Source organism: Typopeltis vanoorti, chromosome 12 (genome assembly GCF_054136105.1).
Source record: "Typopeltis vanoorti isolate ZY-2024b chromosome 12, IOZ_Tvanoo_1.0, whole genome shotgun sequence".
NCBI classification, from domain to species: Eukaryota; Metazoa; Arthropoda; class Arachnida; order Uropygi; family Thelyphonidae; genus Typopeltis; species Typopeltis vanoorti.
The window spans coordinates 8,718,381-8,742,105 of record NC_143560.1 but is presented as its reverse complement, the minus strand read 5'-3'; the positions used below and the strand labels follow the sequence as shown (position 1 = coordinate 8,742,105).

The following is a 23,725-nucleotide window of genomic DNA, read 5'->3' as shown; positions in this document are numbered from 1 at the left end:
CCATATAATAATTACTCACGCTCTGTCATTGAACTTATCTGCTGATGTATACCATCCACATCATCCTTTGCATTCCTCAAGTCTATATCTCATTGGATGGCCTCAGTACTTATCTGCTGATGTATACCATCCACATCATCCTTTGCATTCCTCAAGTCTATATCTCATTGGATGGCCTCAGTACTGCTTTCAATCTTCTGCTGAAACTCTTACTCTTTGTGGCTGCAGTTCATCTGCTATCATCAGCAACATTACTCCCTAATCCTTTTCTATAATATCTGAGAATACTATATCCTTCACAATTTATCCCACTAAGTATATCATCTTCAGTCAGGTATGTCTCACTAATGCCAGTAACATTTGGCCAAGAAGAACTAACCAATGCCTAAAACTCCTTGCCCTTGTACTGAATGCTTCTGGCATAAATGTACATAAATTGCAGCCACAATAATGGAGTGCCTTTAGGCTGAGTCCTATCACCTACTTTCTTGTACATAAATGACCTACTCACAATCACACTAATCCTATCCACAGCTTTGCAGATGATAGTACGTATACAGCAACTTTATTCACAAGTGAATGAAGTTGTTACTGTCATTGTGGAGCAGGTCACGAATAACATCGTTGCTTCGTGCAGTTCATGTGTTGTTGCATCAAGACACATGAATGTGCCTTATACAACTGTCTGGAAAATTCCACGGAAGATTCTGCTTTTCTACCCATTCAATTTCTACTCTTGCAATAATATTCCTGCAAGGTTTTGCAGCATGTGGATCACTGGGTGGCACTCTAAATGGCCTTAAACAGGGATACTTTAATTTTGATCACCCTGTACTTTCCCCCCATCTTTGTTACTTGCCTTTGGAAACTCTCCACCTGTTCCTCATCCTAAACACACAAAATTATGATAATATCATACTTGTTTATCTTACTGATGGATGATACTGTACTATGACAGTATGTATACTAAAATTAGAATGATTCACAGAAAATTAGTATAGTTCATGTGCAAGTATGGCATGCAAAATCATTATGCAATCCATTTTGGGTGCTAGCAGAAAGCAGAGCAAAGGCTGTGCATTGCATGCATTTTACAGATAATCTTTTATTTTAGTGGATATTAGTAATCTTAGTAATTATTTTTAGTTATATCTTATGTATTTTAGATTATAAAGTTGAACATGTGTGTGTGAAATTTAATACAGAATATTATTTTATAAAGCATTTTAATTCATGGCACTACCTTCACAGGACAAGGAAAATGGTGGCTGACTTTAGCATGAGGGATCTAGTATGATGTAGTGTATGCTATACGTATGGATTGCAAAGAGTGAATGGGTTGTGGTATGAAAGTGTAAATGGAGAGAGAATTTGTCATAAATTTTCATGTACCAGTGCAACAAATGCAAGTTGCGTAGAAAGCAGGAAAATAAATTGACGAATGTTAGCAATGCAATGAAGGTTAGCAGATGATAACTTAAATGAAAAGTTAAATCAGATGTGAATAATACTGTTCAGAATGAGAGCATGAAAGAAGTGGCTAATGAAGTGATGGTAAGTAGTGAAATAGCGTGTTTATGTTGTACCCTTCACAGGACAAAATAGGAACTAGAGCGACTGGACAAACAATTGTCGTGTGGTTCAGCAAGAGATGAAAAAAAAATAAAAAAATGTGCATTCGGAAAGGATGAAAGTGCAAGAAACTGCAAGTAAGGATATGGTATTGTATGGAGATTCGATGATAAGAGGTATACTAAAGGAGCAAGTGACAAAAACATGTTTCCCAGATGCAAAAATCAAGAATGTTAAGTGATCTGTTAGTTTGCAGATGGGAGAAGTGAAAGAGATTATTGTTATAACAGGAACAAATGATTTGAAAGGGAAGAAATATGCAATGAGAAAAAACATGAAAGAGCTGTAGCAAGCAACAAAAATTACGAGTAAGGAAGTAAAAACTGAGTCTGCTGCCGTGGTATGATTGGACAGAGTTCAGAAGAGGGACTGCAATTGCTAACAAGTCAATGAGAAGATTGTGCAGGAGGAATGGTGTGCAGTTTAACGTATGGAGTGAATTTGATGGACAAAAGGATATATATGCCTGATGGATTACATTTAAATGGTTTTGGAGTTAGATGTTTGGGGAAAGTGTTGTTTAGTGAGAGTTTGGAAGTGCAAAATCAGGTAAACTAGAGATATTAGGGAGGAGGCAATCAAGCATGTGTCTGGCTACCCCTGTGATAAACGAGCATGTGCACAAAAATGATTATGCAATGCTGAATGCGATTTCACAAGTTTCTGATTCAAATGGGTTGGTAATGATTACACAAGGGTAATTGTGGGTATAAAGGAGTACTGAAATGCAAGCACATGAATGTAAGAAGTAGAAGGAATAAGGAAGAGGAGTTTCTGGCATTATCTAGCTTGACTTGGCTAAAAACTATAGGCATCAGTGAGACCTGGTTGACAGAAAATGATATAGTAGTGACAGGGATAGAATGTAAAGGATATTGTATTTTCAGGGAGGATAGAGAATAGAACAGGAGGTGGGGGTATTGCTGATGATAGCTGAAGAATTATAACCAACAAAATTGGAAGTTAACGATGCCAAGAAATTATATTCTTGTTTTCATCCTTCATCTAAGTGTAAGCGAACAAAGTTTGTGTGAAGTAACTTCACGACTGGAAGCTACTTGTATATAGAGGCTAATGAGTCCACATCAATTAACTTAGTTTCCCATAATGCAAAGCACATATCCTTATGTACATGTATATAATGCTATGTATTATGGGAAGGACTACTACCCATAACTTTTTGGCTTTTATTGCGTTCATCAGTGGGAGCCAGACCCAAATGTGATACAAAGACAATTGACAATTGACATTTATTCTTTAAGGGTGAAGCAAAATGCTTTTCATATTCCCCGCTATCTGTCGTGGTTACAGTGAGGGTAAAATTTACGAGCAGTTTGCTCGCCCTGAATGGGCATGGAGATTACGTATCACTATAGGAGGCTAATATAGTTTTTGGTCTTCTATATTTAAATATGTCCGTTGGCTCGTATGCTGCAGCTTGTTGAACCAAATCGTTGGGATGTGTGGACGTCTTTAGAAAAAATTTGGAAGCTAAGGATTGTAGATAAGAGAGAATATAGGGAATATTTGTGTCTCTGTGGAGTTGGCTGTTTCTAACATACCACGGGGCGTTCAAAATCATTCTCAAGCACTTGTTCTGCACTCGCTGTATCTTAATAATGTTAGTATTAGAGGTGTGGCTCCAGGCTGGAGAGGCATAGGTGATTATAGGACGAATCGTCATCTGGTATAGCTGCAATTTGATTCTGTTGCTGAGTTTGCTATTTCTATTAATTAGCGGGTAGATCTGAGCTATGGCTTTAGATGCTTTTGCACATGCAGACTTGATATGTTGGTTGAAAGATAGCTTTTTGTCGAGAATCACACCCAAGTAATTTGTTTCTTTCTGCCAGGGAATTTTAGTATTGAATAGTAATACATCTCCTGCAGGAGACATTGGCCTTTTTGAGAAGAGAACCGCTGAGCTTTTCAGGGGGTTGACTTCCAATCTCCACTTGGAGAACCAACCCTCCAGCTTTAGAAGATTTTCTTGAAGCTTTCTGGTAACGAAGTGGGGTCTGAGAGATCTGGTTAATATTGCCGTATCGTCCGCATACAGTGCTAAAATGGAAGTCATCGGATTGTGTGGGATGTCTGACATGTATACAGAAAACAGCAATGGAGCCAGTAGAGATCCCTGCGGCACTCCAGCAAAGATATGGCGCTGGGACGATGTAGAACCATTAATTTTAACTTGCATTGATCTATTCTGAAGATATGAACGGATTAGATGAACCATTTTTAGTGAGATACCGGCTGAGATAAGTTTGTGCAGGAGTCCAAAATGCCAGATTTTGTCAAATGCTTTAGATAGGTCTAGGAATACCGCTCCTGTGCACTGGCGCCAGTTGTAGCTGGTGGTGATATATTCCACAATTCTGTGGATTTGCTGGGTAGTACTATGGTGTTGTCGAAATCCAAACTGTTCTTTAGGGAGGATGTTTAGGTCATTTACTGAGGTTTGGAGTCGTGAGAGGATGACCTTCTCTGCAACCTTACCCAGATTGGAGATGAGACTGATTGGACGATAATTCTGCGGTAAGTGTGGGTCTTTGCCTGGCTTATGTATAGGAATCACATCAGCCATTTTCCAGGTGGAAGGAAAATAGTGAAGTCTTAAGATTGCATTAATTATACTGGTCAGATGCACTATAGCTTTTCGAGGCAGCAGCTTGATCACCCTGTTTGAGATGCTGTCTGGTCCAGGAGCTTTATTGTTCTTAAGTTTTTTAATAATATCATATAATTCAACAGGTGATGCGGGTGCAATATGATCGGCACTGGTGTCCGGGAGGTTTAGTGCATGCCTAACCTGTCTGTGGATTTTGTACAGATGATTGAAATCAATGTTGTTATAAGAAGGTTTGCACTGATTCTCAAGATTTTTAAGTATGGCTTCTGCCTTATCTGCATCTGTGTGGACTATGCCCTGGTTTGAAATTATAGAGGGGAGGGATCTAGTTTTATTTTTGATATTTCTCAGTAGGCCCCAGATAGTGATCAATAGGTGAGATAGAGGCTAACTTTTTATCCCAAACTTCGTTTCTATGTGTTTTAAGTGCATCTCTTACTGCTCCATTCAATCTGTTAAGCACTGTCTTATCCTGAGGTGCGCGAGTGTTATGAAATCTCTTCCTAGCTCTGCTCTTCTCTCTGATCAGGTCCATAATGTCCTCAGGCAAACGATCAGGCTTGGGAACAGGTTTCTGGTAGAATGCAACCATTATAGCGGACTTAATCTGTTGGGTGAGGCTAGTCACTGCAGATTCCACATCTTCTGGTGTGCATATGTGAGGGACGGGTCCTATTTGATCCCGAAGTGCTTTAGACAATCTCTCCCACGATATGCCTGAATGAGAAGGAGGAGACAGGCATTCTTGTTCTCCCAATTGCAGTAGAATTGGGTTGTGATCCGACGACAGCTTGTTTAGTGATGTAAGGCTGTACTGTAGATTAATGTCTTGCAGGATGGCTATATCCAGGACATCAGCAGTGCCAGATGTACTGAGATGAGTTGGTTCGGTAGGTCCAGCCACAACAGCATGGTTTAATCCTGTGTAGCTAGAAAGGATGCGACCATTTTTGTTGGTAGATTTACTGTTCCAAGCAGGATGCTTTGCATTGAGGTCTCCAGCAATGATGACCGGTCCTTTTACTCCAAGGATGGCATCCAGATCTGAGGTCAATAATGTCTTTAATGGAGGGTTGTATGCAGAAAAAATTTTGAGGTTTCCAATTGAGTTTGTGAGAACATTGATTCCTGTGATTTTGAGGTTGGTGGTAGTAGGGTTGGTTATTGAGTGATGATTGATATAGTTTTTGATAAGGGTGGCTGTACCTCCACCTCTATACCCAAGCCTGTCGTTTCTGTAAATCTGATACCCTCTGATTTTCAGGGTGTCAGCAGGCCTCAGGTGAGTTTCATTAATTAGCAGTATATCTGGGTTGTATCTATTATTAAATTCCTGGATTTCTAACAGTTTGTTTTTTATACCGTTGGCATTCCAACCGATAATCCTAAGAGAGTTTGGGACAATTTTTTTCCTATGCATCAGAGAGTGCCGATAATATGGATTGGGTTTGCTGTAGGAATCTTTTTGTGACACTTAAGGATGGATTTGAGTTGCTGAAATCCTGCAACATGTTTGCAAGAGAAGAGGTGATAACAGCTGATAGATTTGAGTGTGGATTATTCCGATTCTGGGTTTGTACTATCTGATTGGAGCGGGCCACATCAGCATATGTTCTTACTTGATGTTGAAGATTCGTTTTCTTAAGGGGCTCAGTTAATGATGGGCAAGCACCTGTTGTCATGTATTCACTCTTGGAGAACTGAGTAGCCTGAACTTCAGGAACTCTCGCACTAGATGGCGAGGTAGATTGATGACTTGTATCATTCCATCTGTTTTTGGGGTTGTGATACAAAGGTTGAAGTAATGCAGAAGTCATATTTCCATATACAAGTAGTCAAAAGGTGTCACACCTTATGATTAAAATACTCTGGATTACAGATAGATGTTCAAAGTTTTTTTCACTTGGTTATACTATAAATTAAAGATGCCAAGAAATTATATTCTCAGTTTCATCCTTTATCCAAGTGTAAGCAAGCAAAAAAGTTTGAGTGGGAAGTAACTTCATGAAGCATAACATTATACATACCTGTAAGGATATGTGCATTCCACAATGGTACTAAGGCAATTGATGTGAAGTCATTAGTCTCTATATACAAGTAGCCCAGTTGTGAAGTTACTTCACTCACAAACTTTGTTTGCTTACACTTGGATAAAGGATGAAACCAAAAATATAATTTCTTGGCATCTTGAATTTATAGTGTAACCAAGGGAAAAAACTTTAAACAAAAAATCAGAAGTTAAAGAGGATTCTAGGTCTTGAGAATTTTGGTTCATATGATGCTGTCTGGTGTGAGTCCAATAGCACAAAATATGTTGTATGGATGCTGTAATAGACCAGGGGGTCTACAGAAAGATGCAGATACTATCAGCAGATCAGCACAATGAGACAGGTCAAGCAATCGTTACGGGAAATCTATGGGGGGAGAAAAAGATTGATGGGTAGAAAGGGGGCATAGCAAGATGGAAATGGAATCTATACAGTTGCTAAGGGATAATTACATAAAACTACATGTTATAGTCTTGTTCTGGGAAGTTGCCAAACATGCAGAATTCTCCATCAAGAAAGAATTTATGTTGAGCTATAAAGCTGGTATTCAGACTTAGAAGTCATCTTGGTGCAGTGGCATGGCTTGACAAGCTATAAAGAAAGAATGTCAGTAGTGTGTGGGAAGTGGTCAGATATTGTTCGAGAGAAGTAGTATCAGACTGCATACCCAAGGTCAAGAGGATAAACTAAGTGGAAATTAAGTAGATGAGAAGAGATATAAAGCACAAGCTGCAAAAAAAAAAGAAAAAAGACATGGTGTAGGGAAATATAAAGAAAAGGTGATGAGCATACTCATGAGCAGCATAAAATGAAGGCAAGAAGAGTGACTAGTTTGGTAAGAAAGACCAAATCAGATTGTGAGAGAAAATTAGCTAAGCAGGTCAAAGTAAACCCAAAAGAGTTTTTTATGTAGCAAGTAAGAGGAAAAATGACTATGGTAGGATGACTTTAAACAATGCTCATGGTAGGAAGGTGACAGAGGTAAAAGAAATACAAATACTTGAGTTGCTGAGTGATCATTTTGCAAAGGTGTGTCAACCAGTTAGAGATTTTGTAGTTGCTAATGTGACAGAGATGCATATCAAAATTGAGGTAAATGAAGAGGTGTTGAGCACATGGAAAATATGATGTGAACACAGCAGTTGGATTGGACAGCATTGGACAGAATTGCCTCTGATGAAGAAGTTGTTCAATCTAAGTGTCATCTCTGACAGGATTCCAGGGGAATGGTAAGATAGTTCCACTGCATAAAGGTGGCCCAAGACAAAGGCAAACTACCTTTCAGGACTGGTTGTTAAAGTATTGGAAAACTTGGTTAAAGGTAAAATTCAATATTGGGTGGATAGGTATGTGATACTCTGTGGCAGCATGGCTGTATAAAGGATAGGTCCTGTCTTAGTAATTTATTCACATTTTATAATGAAGAGAAAGTGGAACTGGATAAAGGAAATGGCTACATCGTGATATTGCTGGACTTTGCAAAGGTAATTGACAGAATACTACATGGAAAACTATTAGAAAGTTGGAGCAAATGGGAATGGATATGAAGTAACATGGATGGGGGGGGAGGGAGGAGGCTGACAGACAAACACCAGAGAGTAGTATATGGTGGAGTAGAATCTAGTAGAATGAGGGGTGACTAGTAGAATACCTCAAGGTTCTGTAGTAGGGAAAGTTTCAATGATATAGGGAAAGATTTAAGAGGGGATATTCAGTTGTTTGCTGATGATGCAAAACTAAGCATCATCATCATCAATAAAGGTGATTGCATCAAACTGCAACCACCTTTATTTACAATAGTAAATAAAGGTGATTGCAGATATTCTGTAGGATGATTTAAATAATTTGGCGTTGTTTTCAAAAGCTAATGATTGGAATGGATTGCCAAAATAAATGGTTGTGAGTTAACTAACGGTGAATGCATTCAAGGAGAAGTATGATAGGATTTGTGTGTATGATGGATGATTTGGGTCTCGATGGGTCTCTGGACTCCATGGAGATGCGTAAATAATAAGAATACCAGTAATGATTTAATAGCTATTTTGAAAATAGATACAGCAAGTAGAATTTAGAAAGAAGGAATGCTTTATGTAATTTTCCTAGATAGGATTAAAGGAGGAATGCTAGACAATGTTTGAAATTAAGGATTTTATTGTCCACATCTGAACTTTTCTCATCTCTTACTATGAATAGCAAACCTACAGTTATTTTCAAAACTTTCGGAAGGGAAAAACTGGTCTTTAGTTTTCAGGATAAGGAACTGTTTCTGCTGAAGAGATAAAGAAATTGTTCTTTCAAGAGATGTCCAGATGCAGTTCAGAAACATAATGTTATTTTTAGCTGGCATTGTGCGCCCAGATAATATAATTATTATACGGACATCTCCATGGAGTCCAAAGACTCACTGCAGGAGACCCAATCTATCCACAGAATCATACCTCTCCTTGAGCCCATTAACAGAAAAAGCACTCACAACTGACTCTGGCAACCTATTCCACTATTTACCACTCTCCAAGCAAAAAAATCTAGTCTTCACACACCTACTGACCACACCTTTATTCAACTTCCAGGGATGACCCTCTTGTTCTGGTCCCTCTAGCCAAGTGCTGAAACATTTCCTCTGCATCTATCCTATAAAATCCTTTAAGCAATTTAAATTGTTTCTATCACATCCCCTCTTTTTCTCCTATCAACCAACTTCTGCAAACCACACATCTTCAATCTACCTTCATAGGGAACATTCCACAGGCCACTTGCCTCTGAATCCTCTCCACCACTTCCACATCCCAAAGAAACCAGACTTGAGCACAGTAATCCAGATGTGCATATCAAGGCCTTATAAAGAGGAATTACAACTTCCTCATCTCTACTTATTAATGTGTTCTTTACTAGTCAAGTAATCTTATGGGCTATCTTAGTAATATGTCCTCTAAACTTTAACCATCTGTCTACCCCCACACCCACCCACCCAAAATCTCTAGGTTCATCCATTTCCTGGAGTACAGTGCCATCAATGTGATACATAGCTTGTAATATATTTATCCCAAAATGAATGACTTTATATTTCTTGACATTAAACTGACACCCATTAACTTTTGCCCATACTGGCAGCCTATTTAAATCATCCTGCAACTATAGAGATATTTAGAGATATATAGAGATTATCATTTATTTACAAATTAAACAGTAGTGGTTCTAGCACTGAACCTTGTGGCACACCACTAGTCACCTGTTTTCCCCCCGATTCTGCCCCTCCATATATCACTTTTTGATATCCATCTGGCAACCACCCTCTTATCCACTTAACCAGAGTCATATCCATTCCCATTTGTTTTAATCTGTGTAACAGTGTTCCATGTGGTATTTTGCCAAATGCTTTTGCAAAATCCAGCAAAATCATTGTGCAGCCATTTCCTTTATCCAAATCAGCCGTTACTCTATTATAAAAAGTTAGTAAATTAGTACGGCATGACTAATGCCTGTACTAATTTACTAAATCCTTCACAAAGTCATGTTGACCCTCATATATCATCATATTTTTATGTATAAATTCTTGGATTCCCTTTTTTACCAATTTTTCTAATACTTTTACCATCATGCCTGAGATACTGATTGGTCTATAATTTGCTACTATAGTCTTAGATCCTTCCTTATGCAAAGGAATAATTTTGCCCTCTTTCCACTCCCTTGCAACTCTTCCAGAGCTGAGACTCAATTAAACAGCTTCATCAGTCATTGCCAGTTCCCTTGCACATTCTCGCAAAACACTAGCTGATATCCCATCTAATCCCACAGCTGTATTTACATTGAGATTCTGCAATATCCCAAGAATCTCCAATTCATCCATCTCTGTTCCACATTAGTGTCTGTCATCTTGGTTAAAAAGCAGTAACCTTACTAAGAAGATATATTCTTGCAAAGTGGTCACTCAGTAACTAAACTATTTCATACGCTTCTGTATTCTGTCACATGCCTTTGCAAAATCCAGCAAAGATCTGATCCTATGATTTTGCCTTCCTTGCATTGCTGGCCAGCTTTCTTGCTTGAGTTTTGTAGTACATCAGCAGCTCATACTTCATGATATTACTCATCCATTACCCGACTAACCCTCCTTACCTCTAGATGACCCTTAACTATATCCCAGGCACTACTAAAATTCTTACTCTGTGATGTTTCATGCCATGGTACAGATTTAAGCATTTCCCTAAGCATGTCACAATCACCTGCCTTGTAGTTCCACAAATACCCCTTCTTCATAGAATATCCCTCATGTTTCACAATCTCCGTCAAGATCACATGGTCACTTTCACCAATTGGAGGCAATGTTGTCACCTTGGTATGGATAGCTCTTCTGATCCTATGACCAGTTCCAATACTCTCCAATCCCTAGTCCCCTCTATCACATGTTGCCTTAATCTTTTAGCAGGTGTATAAATTCTATTTCCTTTCTGCCATGTGATCCTTCTTCCTTCCAGTCCATATCTCCATAGTTGAAGTCACCCATAATAATCACTCGATCTGTACTCATTGTACTAATTTGGCAATGCATGTCTTCCAGATCATCTGTGGAACTCCCTGGCCAATAGCAACAACCAGCTGCATATTTTTCTTATTGGTCTTAATCTCACACCAGATTGCTTCAAATGAACAGCCACCCTCCCACCTGTCTCCTATTCTTTTGGCTGCAATCCATCTGCTATCATTAGCAGTACTCCTCTCCCCCTCATCCTATCTTCCATGAAAATAGTAAACCCTTCACATTCAATCCCTGTAACTACATTATCTGCTGTTAGCCAAGTTTTGCAAATGCCTATAACTTTTGGTGAGGTTGCACTAACCAATGCCCAAAACTCCTCTCTCTGGCATTAGTATATAGAAACAGTAACATCTCTTTAAATACAAAATTAAGAACGGAAAAACTCACGTAAAAAGATTAATTAATAGTATAATTTTCGCTGCGTGTCACAGGCATCTTCAGTACATTTTAAGCTAAAATTAAACAATAACTGACAATTCCAAAAAGCACCACCTAAGTAGCTAATGTAAGATAACTAAAAAGGTCAATAAATTTCCTAACTAAAAAAAAAAAAGTCCTTCACAAAAGTCGGTTCCTCATGGAATGGCTTTATAAAGAAACATGTGAAACTTTACTTCACTCTCCTAACTTAAACAGATCTGATGGTTTATGTCTATCTCCTTTAATGGGAGATAGTACTTTATAAATCAGCTAATCTTTCCTAACTTTTTATTATATATATGATTTTTTTTTTTTAGTTAGGAAATTTATTGACCTTTTTAGTTATCTTACATTAGCTACTTAGGTGGCGCTTTTTGGAATTATCAGTTATCATTTAATTTTAGCTTAAAATGTACTAAAGATGCCTGTGACACGCAGACGAAAAAAGTATACTATTAAATAATCTTTTTATTTGAGTTTTTCCATTATTAATTTTGTATTTATATCTCTGCTCACGGTACTCCCTTATTAAAACATATCTAACATCTCTTTATCCCTCCCACGTTTACTTTCTGAATTGATTATCCTATTCGATATTTTTGCTTGAGAGATTAGATTCCTCACTTGGTCATTCTAACACTAACTCACTTCATGGGTACCTCACACAAACTCACTTGCTTCCATCCTAATTGCTTATGTTTCCCTGAATTTGAATATCAACATGCTTGGTGAACAAAGCTCTCTCTAGACATCTAACACCAAAACCATTCAGATGCAGTCCATCTGCATTGTACAAATCCTTCTTTCAGTCAAACAGTGATCACATATCCACAAATTCTACATAATTCCTTTTGTACACTCTACGTATAGACTCATTGACTATCAATGCCCTCCTCCCCAGTTTGCCTCTACCATAGCATGGTAGGAGACTTACGATCTTCACCTTCTTGCTCTTCAGTTTTGCCTCTTCTAACAACTCCTTTACATACTTCCTCATAGAATACTTCTGGCCTCTCAAATCATTGTTACCAACCAAGATAATCATTTCCTCCAACTTATCTTTTTGCATTTGGATAGCATAGATTATATCGCAAATTGTAGCTCTCAGGAAACACAATTTTGTGATACTTTCGTTAAATACTCCCCTGATTATTGCATCTCCATATGTAATTTTCTCCTTAACTTGTTTTTCTTATTTGCTCAGTTAGTCTTTAATGTAATTAAGGCAATTTAATATTATTAAACTATTTTTGTTTTTGTATATACAATTAGGAAGACTCCATCATCATCAAATTCCTGATATACACCCTCAAGGGGTGTATAGGATAATTGTGACAGTACTACATGAAAAAGTTACCATTACACCATTACTAACTTCTGATTAACAATTTTTCTCCAAATTAATCTGTGATTTGTCAAGATTCCAATATTATCAGATCTTATATTTCTGTCTTCCAAGGCATTTTTACAGTATCAATCAACCTAAATCTCAGTCCTCCTCTTCATGCAAAAAATCCAGTCTGCACGTTCCTACTAACCACACTCTTACACATCTTCCATAGATGGCCCCTAGTTCTCTGATTACTTTTCATATATTGAAAAATTTCCTTTGTATCAATTTCATAAATCCCCTTTAACATCTTAAAAGTTTCTATGATGTCCTCTCTTTTCCACCTATCCACAAATCTTCAATCTGTTCTCATAATGAGTATTCCACAGACTTCTCACCTGATTAGTGACTCATCTTTGAATCTTCTTTACCACCTCCTGGTCCCAAAGAAACCCAACTGACCAAGTCTGTGCACAGTAGTCAAGATGTGGATGAATCATAGTCTTATAAAGAGGGGTAATAACTTCCCTATCCTTGCTTGTTAGCATGTTTCTTTAACATCTAGGTAATCTTTTGAGCAACTTTACCAATATGCCATCTGATGGCAATTTATTTAAATCATCCTGCAGGATATTTACATCACTTTTATCTACTATTGCTCTCCCTAGTTTTGCATCATCAGCAAACAACTGAATATCCCCTCTTAAATCTTTCCTTAAGTTGTACAAGGCAGTGATATAATTTTGTCTTTTATATTTTGATTTAATATTTAGTACCTCAAGTGCATGATTTAATTAATTAAATTAAAAGAAATTATTCCAATTAAATTTAAGTTATAAATTATGTTAAAAGTACAATTTTTAGGGTAGAAAAATCAACATTCTGAAGGAATGGAATAAATTATCTATTTTCCCATTGAAATAATCATTTGTATTACAAAAAGTTGACATAATGAATGAACTTCATAAAACCAATTAATTTTGTTGTGCATGTTGAGTGTGTGTGAGAAGTACACGATAACAAATTAAATAAAAGTCTTTCAAACACTAGCACAATTTAAGGAAATAGAAGTACAGTGGTCCTTATTCATAATGGAGCCACATATACCATAGATCATGATATAATATTGATATCAGAATGTCTCTCCCCACCTTATTCTCTTTAAGTTACCCAGTATTTGCATATGTTAGCTACTGGCTTATAGCTTATGTATGGAGAGAATACAAAATAATTATGCAAAATACAGTGGTACCTCAACTTACGAACTTAATTCGTTCCTGACCGCGGTTTGTATCTCGAAAACCAATTTTCCATTGTATCTTATGGGAAATCAATTAATCTGTTCTCAGATTCAAAAATTTTAAAAAAATTCAAAAAATAAAAAATTATTCTCAACTAAATAAAGAAAATGCAAAGAAATGGAGAAGGAATGAGAAGGAGCAGTTTTACACTATAAATATGCATTTTGTATACCATTACATATTAATTTTTATTTATGAAATCTTTGGTTTTACATGATTAATATGAAAATCATCTTCCATTAAATTGTAAAAAAAAAAAAAAATCAATTTTCTTGTGGCTGGTTTTGTGGTTCAGGAGTTTTTGATTTGTTGTCATCAGTTGCTTCTTTTTGTCTCTTAGGTGAGGGAGATTTAAAAAAACCTATCCAACGTTGACTGAATCTGTCGTTTCCTTAACACCCTTCTAAAGTGATTAATGACATTGTCATTGAAGATATTGGTGGCTCTAAAAACAACACCTTGATTTGAATGCCACTCAATAACCAATTCTTGTAATTTGCCCCAGTGCTACAAGATTTCGTTTACGTCACTTGTTGGAATTGCTCCCTTTTTGTTGCTGTCTTCTTCGTCTTCTGAAGGCATTTTGCTTTTCCTCCTCATCCCTTTCTTTTTCCTGCTCTCTTCTTAACTCCTATAGTTCTTCAGTGGTCAGCTCAACGTTGTGCTCCACTATGTCTGCTTCATCAACTTCCAAATGCACGGTCTTGCCCAGGGAGACAACTGTATCTACAATGTCAATTTCGCTTTCAGGTCCTTCCAATGCAGTTCCTCGGACACAGTCAGGCCATAACTTTTTCCAGGCTGATTTTACAGTTCTCATAGAAACATCTTCCCATGCCTGACTAATAAGACACAAACAATAAAGAATATTGAAGTCATTCTTCCAGAATTCCCTGAGGGTTAATTCTGTGTCGGTGATAACTTCGAAACATCTTTGGTAAAGAGCTTTGGTATAAAGCTTTTTGAAGTTGGAAATAATATATTGATCCATTGGTTGTAGGAGTGGTGTGGTATTAGGAGGCTAGAACTTAATTTTGATGAAATTAAACTCTTCATCCAAATCTTCTTCCAACTGTGGTGGATGTGCTGGAACATTGTCCATTATAAGAACTTTCTCAGGCAGACCCTTTTCTTGTAGATACCATTTCACTGTGGGAGCAAAGACCTCTATCATCCACTCACAGAAGAACTGCCTGGTTACCCAGGCTCTGCTGTTACCTCTCCACATAACACTGAGTTTGTGCCTGTTAACTTTCTGCTTTTTAAAGACGCTAGGATTTTCAGAGTGGTAAACCAACAGAGGTTTTATCTTCAGGTCACCACTGGCATTGTCACAAAAAGCAAAGTTAGTCTGTCTTTCATTGGCTTGTATCCTATCAATGCCATTTCCTCCTTAGTGAAGAACGTTCTCTTGGGCATTTTCTTCCAGAAAAGCCCAGTTTCATCGCAGCTGTAAACTTGTTATGGTCTGTAACCTTATGACTCCATCAGTTTCTGTAATTCCTTCATGAAGCTTTCAGCGACTTCTTTGTCAGCACTAGCACCTTCTCCATGTCTAACAACATACTATGGATACCGGTTCTATTCTTGAATTTCTCAAACCATCCTTTGCTAGCTTTAAACTCTTCGCCAATGTCTTTGCTACTGCTAGTGGATGGCAAGTTCTGCGAAAGATCTTTGTAAATAGTTTGAGCTTGTAAACAGATCATGTTTTGTAAACTCTTTGTAAACAGATCTCCTTTCAATTGCATGACATTAATCCAGACGAGTAGTAAAGTTTTCATTTCTTCCATAACTTTATTTCTTCGAGATGACATGATAGATACTCCTTTGGCCACATCCAGTTCCTTATAAAAACCTGCTTTCTTCACAACTGTAGCTATGGTGGATTTGGACAAGTCATACTGCTTGTACAGATCACTTTGCCTGACTCCATTCTCATATTTTCCCACAATCTTTTTCTTAATTTCTATTGCAATTTTCTTCTTCTTTTCTTTGCCCCCATGTTGAAAATAATACGCTGATCAGTGAAATGATGCTTATCTGGTAGATTATTCAGAAAAGAAACGTGAAGTTACAATAAAACACGCCACTTATAAAAAGAAATACATACAGTATGCATAATAAATACAAACCTAAAAAAAAAAACTTCACGAAATGTACTGTTTGTTTACACAAATACCGAAATAGATACACAAAAAAGTAAATACGTGCAGTGTTCGTCATATTTCAGATAAATACAACATAGTAACAACAATCGTTACACTAGAGATGGTTCAGCAAACACTCAGCTAAATGTGCATAAAAAAGTTTAAAAAAAAAGTATAATGTAAAACAGGCTTTAGTTCATTTGAAAAGAAAAGCATCACAGTTCATATCTTGAGTCTAGGTTTGTATCTAGAGGTCAAAATGGGATATGAAAAAAGTTCATATCTCGAAAAGTTCGTAAGTTGAGGTACCACTGTATTTTGCTAATAGAATTTTTGGTCAATGGCCAATTACAATCACCTATAAAAAAGAACAGAATAACAATTTTTAAAAAGAAAAAGTACATGTTAAAAACCAGAGAAGTTAGAAGCATGTGAACAGCACAATTGTCATTATAGTACAATATGAAAAATAAATTCTGCTGAAAAAATCTTGGTGAGGAGTATTAGCAAAATTGCCTCCCTCAAACTGGGATTCTGTAGTAGCCGTCATTATTTAAATTAGGCTGGTGAATCAGAGGTTTACAACTCTCTCTTTATATAATATTTCTCTTTCAAACCAGATGGAAAGAAGATGTGCAATTTAGTACATAAAAGGTTAGACAGTTTTTCAGATAAACGTTTAATGTAAGAAAAGGAAATTCTAACAATGTCTTCTGAATAATTTCCATCCAGAAAACATCCCCAGTTGGAAATATTCCTATGCAACTTTTCTTCATCTTTTTCCTATGTACCATCCAGGAGTCTACTGAATTCTTAGCTCTTGTGGTCTTTCATACTATGAGAAGATGGGTAGATCTGTAGTGGAAAACTTAAAACAGCACCAGGATTACACATGGTTCTGTGAATCAGATAAATCAGGTCTTACAATGTTATATCTACTAGATATAGAGTCCATTAGAAAATATAAACAGCTATGGGAAAAGAAAAAAAAAGGCACTTTTTCTATTAGAAATATTGTACAAGAAGTTAGTCAGAGATAGTCATTCTTATTTAAATGACTGTCTTAAACTGAAGAAGAAAATAATGATTACCACTATTATTTTTTTTTTTTTAATTTACACATACAAAGGTAATCCCATAAGTCTCTGGCCGCCTGACTAACTTTTAGAGGTGATAGAAAGAAAACAACTGTGTCACTTTTCAACATAATCCCCCTTTACTTCAACACACTTTTCACATCTTTGAATTAACATTTCTATGCCCTTGAAAAAATAGTCTGCACTTTTGTCTGCAAAATGGTTTAAAACTGCAGGTTTCACCTCATTGTCATCTGCAAATTTTCTTCCTTGAAGGTCTTTCTCCAGTCTCGAGAAGAGGTAATAGTCACTGGATGCTAAATCTGGTCTGAAGGGTAGGTGTTCAATCCTGAAAGCCACAGTCCACTGCAGTGTTTGCAACAACAGCTATATGGACTGGAAAATGGCCATGAAGCAGGTGAACACCATGGCTCAGCATTCCTAATCTTTTCTCCTTTATGGCATCATGCAGTTTGTGCAGGAGTGAAGCAGAATATTCTGCTTTCACAGTAGTATTTCTTTCCTTGAAGTCAATCCCAGCAATCCCAAAAGATTATTTCCATGATCTTGGTGGACTGAGTGATCTTCTGAATTGAAGAGAGAAGATGGGGGTACCCATCTTGCGCTGACCTTCATCATGTAAAGCTTCTTGTGAATGATGTGAAAGACAGTTGTTATAGAACGCTCCAATCTTCCTGAGATTTCTTTGAGTTTCAGCCATCTATCATTAAGCAGATCCTCTTCAACAAGAGAGACATATTTCTCAGTCATCACTTCCACAGGCATATCATCATGAAGATCATCTTCAATGCTCTCTCTTCCTAGGTGAAACTGTTTAGTCCATTTTATATAAATCAAGTGGATATTAAATCCAGCATTATTTCAAAGCCAAATACGGAAACTATAAAAGTTTTGTACGAAATCTGACCAGAGAGTTAATGGGAATACGCTCGTCAGCATTTAAAAGTGACCCTAGCACAGAACTTATAGGAGACATGATCGCTGCCCGAGCATCCATATATTCACCTTCTACTGGTCCATTTTTATAAGGTTTCACTGACTTGGCAGCTGTTTCAAATTGGTTGGTTCTCCTCAGAGAACAGGCAGAAACCTTAAGAGAGCAAAATCTGTCGTTCAGTACTAAGGAACTCAAAGTGTCAGAGAGGTGTATTTTTTGTAAGCAAACTCTCGGTCAGTGTGTAAAGTATTTACTAAAATACTTTAGTAAAGGCTTCATTTCAGCAATGTAAAATTATATAAATCATGAAATTTGACCAGAGAGCTTGCAAGCTGATTTATATAATTTTGCATTGCCAAAATGAAGCCTTTCGGCTCTTTATTTTAGTAAAAAAACTGTTTAGTTCATTCCTTCATGGTGGAATATGAAGGAGAAGCTTCCCAATAAACATCATCCAACTGCTGTTTGATAGCACTTGGAGAAAGCTCTTCTTTGGTGAGAAACTATCACAGTGCAGTATACTCAATTATTAACATTATGGCCACTTCAAACAAGTACCTCCAACTGAATGACACAGGTAGAGAGTTGAAACTGGTACACTTAGCTCCCCATAGATGGTGCTATCTGTCAAGGATGGCATTTTAAAATTGGCATGTCAGGCTGGAAACTTTTGGAACCTACCTCGTAACTTTATTAAATACAGATGGTACCTCTATGTCCCAAACAGATGCAATTGTTAAAATAATGGATAATCACTTTACTAAGATCTATCAATGTGTCTGTGCACCACATATGCAATGACCCCCCCCCCCTCTCCACACAGATGTATATGACAGTTTTTTTAGTTTTGTTTCTTTTCTTTATTTTCATCATTTTAACTTATAGTTTGTTTAATATATTTTTCATTACTAGTGTTATTCATGTTTTTTTGGGTAGCTGATAAGTATCTCTAAACTCAATTATTGATTCTACATCGCCAGTCACTCCAATTACATACCATCTCGGCTCTGATCAAGTCCTGTTTCAAGGTGTATGTCATCCTTACCTCCAAAAAATGCACACAGGTATGTCAAATTAATAATTCTTCTTTAATATAATCTCATTTAATTACACAGTCCAACACAATTTTTACTGACTTTTATATGAGACTTGTTTTTTACTAATTTGAGTGTGCTGATTTCAAATATCAAACCCATTTTTCTCTATCATGTCAGGTTTTTCCTCTATGGCATTTTCTTTTTGCTAATTTGTAAGTTTTTGATAGTTTTAAGGAGGCAGTACTATTTAGAGGATCAAAAAAATCGATTTTTTAATATTATTTTCTGAAAGAATGTACTTTTAAAAATCTGTTCCTAACTTTTTATCAAGAAATTCGAAAAAATTCCCAAAGATATAGCCTATTATTCAAAGCGGTGCGCAGATCAGAATCGGAGTGCTCACCGCTCTCGCTTGTTAGTAAACGAATAAATGCGTAAGAACCTGCAATGGCACATACTGGCGCTTTGAATGCGAGAGAGGCCGAAAATTAGATACATAACTACTTAACAATAACAAAAAAATTACAAGAATAATAATAAAATTATTCTTGTAATTTTATAAATTACAAGAATATTTATAAAAAAATAACAATTTTACTTACACATGAGTTTCAGGGAATAAATTTTTGTTTGTAGCAATTTCTGCTGTGTGTTCTGTTTTGGCAATCCCTTTTAATACTCCAACAGTAGTCGGCCATCATGTGAGAATCCCATCTTCCTTGGTACCGATCTTCCATAGTTTTTAAGTCTTGATGAAATCTTTCGCCTTGTTCATCGCTTACAGCACCTAAATTCTCGGGAAATCTATCGAGATGACTGTATAGGAAATGAAGCTTTATGCTCATGTTGCAACCTAGGTGTTGGAAATTTTTAAGCATCGTTTCCACTAGATCTTTGTAATTGCACGCTTTTTTGTTTCCAAGAAAATTATTCGCAACTATCGTAAATGAAGTCCAGGCCTCTTTCTCAATTTCGTTCATAGAGTTGATGAAATTTGGGTCTCTCATTAAAGTTCTAATTTGCGGTCCATCAAATACACCGGCTTTAATTTTTTCATAACTAAGTCGTGGAAATTTTTCAGATATGTATTGGAAACAGTCACCTTGTAAATCTAAAGCTTTAACATACTGCTTCATAAGACCTAGTTTGATGTGTAGAGGTGGAAAAATGATTTTTTCTCTGTCGATTAAAGGTTGATTTATAACATTCTGTTCTCCAACATTTAAGGATATTCTAAGACTCCAATGTTTCTGACTTCAGTGTTGGTTTCTAGCTCGACTATCCCAGAAGCATAGAAAACACGGAAACTTTGTATATCCTCTTTGAAAGCCAAGTAAAAAGTTCACCATTTTAAGATCCACACAGATGATCCGGTTATGGTCTGTGTATTTTAATAACTTCAGAACCTTTTTAATGTCCTCATATGTTTCCTTTAAGTGGACTGAATAGCCAATAGGAATTGAGCCATATACATTCCCATTGTGTAGTAAGACACACTTGAGACTTCTGCTTGAACTGTCGATAAATAAACGGCACTCATTTGGATGATATTGTACAACACTCATTTCAGTTAGTAAACCTGACACATTGTTACAGTAAACAAACCCACACTCGTGTTTAAAATATTGTACAAGATTACTTTCCCTGCTACGATAAAAAGTTATCTTCGTATCTTGCTCCAGTAAGTTTTTTTTCATTTAATCTTGAAGCTAACAATTCCGATGATTCCTTTGATAGGCCCAAATCTCTTACTAAGTCATTCAATTCCGCTCGAGTAAAACGTTGCGGTCCAGAACTAGAAATTAAATTTTCATTGTCTAAATCAACATCCGCGTCTTGTTCCTCAAGAACATCTGGCATATCCCGATCACGCTCGTTCTCAAGTAAAGGAAGTCCTTTATAAATTGGCACGGCTATTTCATTGGAATGAGCAACTGGCCGAATTGCTGAGTCGAGATTTGGATACACAATTTTTTTCTTATTATAACCAGAAGTCTGAACTAAACAAAAATAGCAATCATCTACGTGATTTTTCAGTTCACGCCAAATCATTGGAATGCCAAAAGCTAATTTTTGGCGTTTTCCCTTGCTCCACTGTTGTAAATTTTCTACACATGACTTACACACTTTATTTGGAGCCCATGAATTGTCCTGATCTGTAAGTTTTACGTCAAAGTATGCAAAGTACACTTTCTTAACGAAATCAGCGATATTTGTCCTTTGACTGGAAACAGTAAAGCTGCCACAAATGTAGCAGAAGGAATCTACACTATTGACACATTTTCTAGTAGTAGACATGATGTATTTTCTTCACTGCCGACTAACATGCAATTACAAGACAAAAAAAACCAGAGACTTTATTGAAACGTTATAAGCGCTCATCATACTTTCACGATTGATTAATGATTGACTGATTTCGATCATTCTTTGTCCGCTATGACGCATATAGCATTCATTTGTTTTAGGCAGTTGTCATCGCCTACTTTTCATCACCTAAATGTATTAGGTCAGTTATCAGTCTCTCTCGCATTCAAAGCGTCAGTACGTGCCGTTGCAGGTTCTTACGCATTTATTTGTTTACTAACAAGCGAGAGTGGTGAGCGATTTTGATCTGATCCGATTCTGATCTGTGCACCGCTTTGAATAATAGGCTATATCTTCGGGAATTTTTCGAATTTCTTGATAAAACGTTAGGAATAGATTTTTAAAAGTACATTCTTTCAGAAAATAATATTAAAAAATCAATTTTTTTGATCCTCTAAATAGTACTGCCTCCTTAAAACTATCAAAAACTTACAAATTAGCAAAAAGAAAATGCCAAAGAGGAAAAACCTGACATGATAGAGAAAAATGGGTTTGATATTTGAAATCAGCGCACCCAAATTAGTAAAAAACAAGTGTCAGATCATAATCAGCAGAAAAAAAATTTTTTTTTGTTGGCCAGTGGTATTATCTCTTTAACCTGGTTGAATAAAATGTACCAAAATAACTTTAGTTTTACCAGTTTAATATCCAATTTTAGGAGCATCATGATTTTATCAGGTTATTTTAAGTATAAAACTTTATTTTTGACCATTATTATGATCTGAGACTAACAAATCATCTTCACTGTTAAGCCAGTTCAAACAAGGAAGAATGTTAACAATGGATTTTTTTAAAAAAAGTTGAGCCACTATGGTATAATGAACAGAAAAGGTATTGAGAGATATAATGAAATAAGATATATGGATAAAAGCATTTTTTAAAAAATTAAAAAAAATAACAAAAAATAAATAAATGAAAAAAAAAAGCTATTGATGATTGATAAGGAGACTTTCCCAGATTTTTAGTATGGAGAGGCAGTCATTCTGATTTAAATTATGGCAACATAGTAAGGCTTTGGTATTCACTTTGAACAAGTGGTCGAATTTTTAATAGCACTGATAGGTAAGTTCTCGACTAGAAGATTCTGTGATCAGAGTCAATTCCATGCTGTGCTAAACCAGATTTCTTATTAGTGATATACAGTTGTTCTCATAATTTTTTTACACAGAACGCACAGCTTGTCCAAAGTAGGAATAGAAGAGGTAGCAATTACACAGAACTTGGTACATACCTGGAAGGGAAAGAATGTTTATCCTTAGAGAAAGGCAACAGAGAGAGAGAGAGAGAGATTTTATTGATAGAAAGAACACAGATTCTAGGTGTTGCACTTCTTGAGGATTTTTAAAATTGGTCTAGAGTAGGGTTCCCATAATGTTTTACTAAAATCTGGGACAATCTGAAATTTTTATCCCCCCCCCCAAGTCCTGCTATGCTGCCTCACCGTGGCGGCTAGTAGGGCCTCCCAAAGCGTGAAGGCCATCCCACTATGCCCAGCTAAATGCTAGCAGGTGAAGACAGAAGAGGAGATTGGCACCATCTGTCTTAATTTACTGCCCATTAGACATTCATGTCGAAGAATTTAACACAGCACACCATGCCGGCTCGGACGTCGCCCGGTTCAACAAGGTCCGCGCTGCCATTTGGTAGCAGCTCCAGGGGTGGCAATGCGAAGTTAGCGACTGGCGCTACCACTATCACTGAAAAAATAATGGAAAAACTGGATCCAGATTCAGACTTCACAACCATTTAATGACCGGAACTTGGAATATTAGGACTCTACTACAATCAGGTCAACTCAAATTACTACAACACGAACTAAAAAGATATAAATGGACTATTATGGGACTTTGTGAAATTCGATGGCCCAAAACAGGAGAGATAGTAACAGATGAAGGACATTTGCTTTTTTACTCTGGGTGTGACTGCAGTGGAAAGGAAGGTGTCGGGTTTTTGATACACAAATCATCACAAAATTCTGTCATGGAATTCAACCGTATCAATAGCAGAATTGCTCTAGTCCGCCTGAGAGGAAAACCACTCAATATCACCATCATACAGGTCTATGCTCCAACCACAGATCATGAGGACTCCGAAGTAGAGGAGTTTTATGGTTAACTTAATGCAACAATCACCAGAGTGAATAGAAAAGAGCTTTTGATTGTACAGGGCAATTGGAATGCCAAAATTGGAACAGACAAAAATACTATTGTCAAGAATTGAAAAGAAAATAGAAACAGACT

General features: G+C 36.7%; 1 protein-coding gene and 1 non-coding gene across 2 annotated transcripts in view; one reads left to right on the top strand and one right to left on the bottom strand.

The window, feature by feature from the left end:
* Positions 1-23,725, bottom strand: part of LOC150100569 (uncharacterized) — a 305,525-nt gene that overhangs the window by 8,189 nt on the left and 273,611 nt on the right. The gene's annotated exons all lie outside the window — the stretch shown is intronic.
* On the top strand, positions 942-1,046 carry LOC150100570 (U6 spliceosomal RNA). Its single transcript, XR_016549206.1, has one exon. It is a non-coding gene; the product is annotated as a U6 spliceosomal RNA (small nuclear RNA).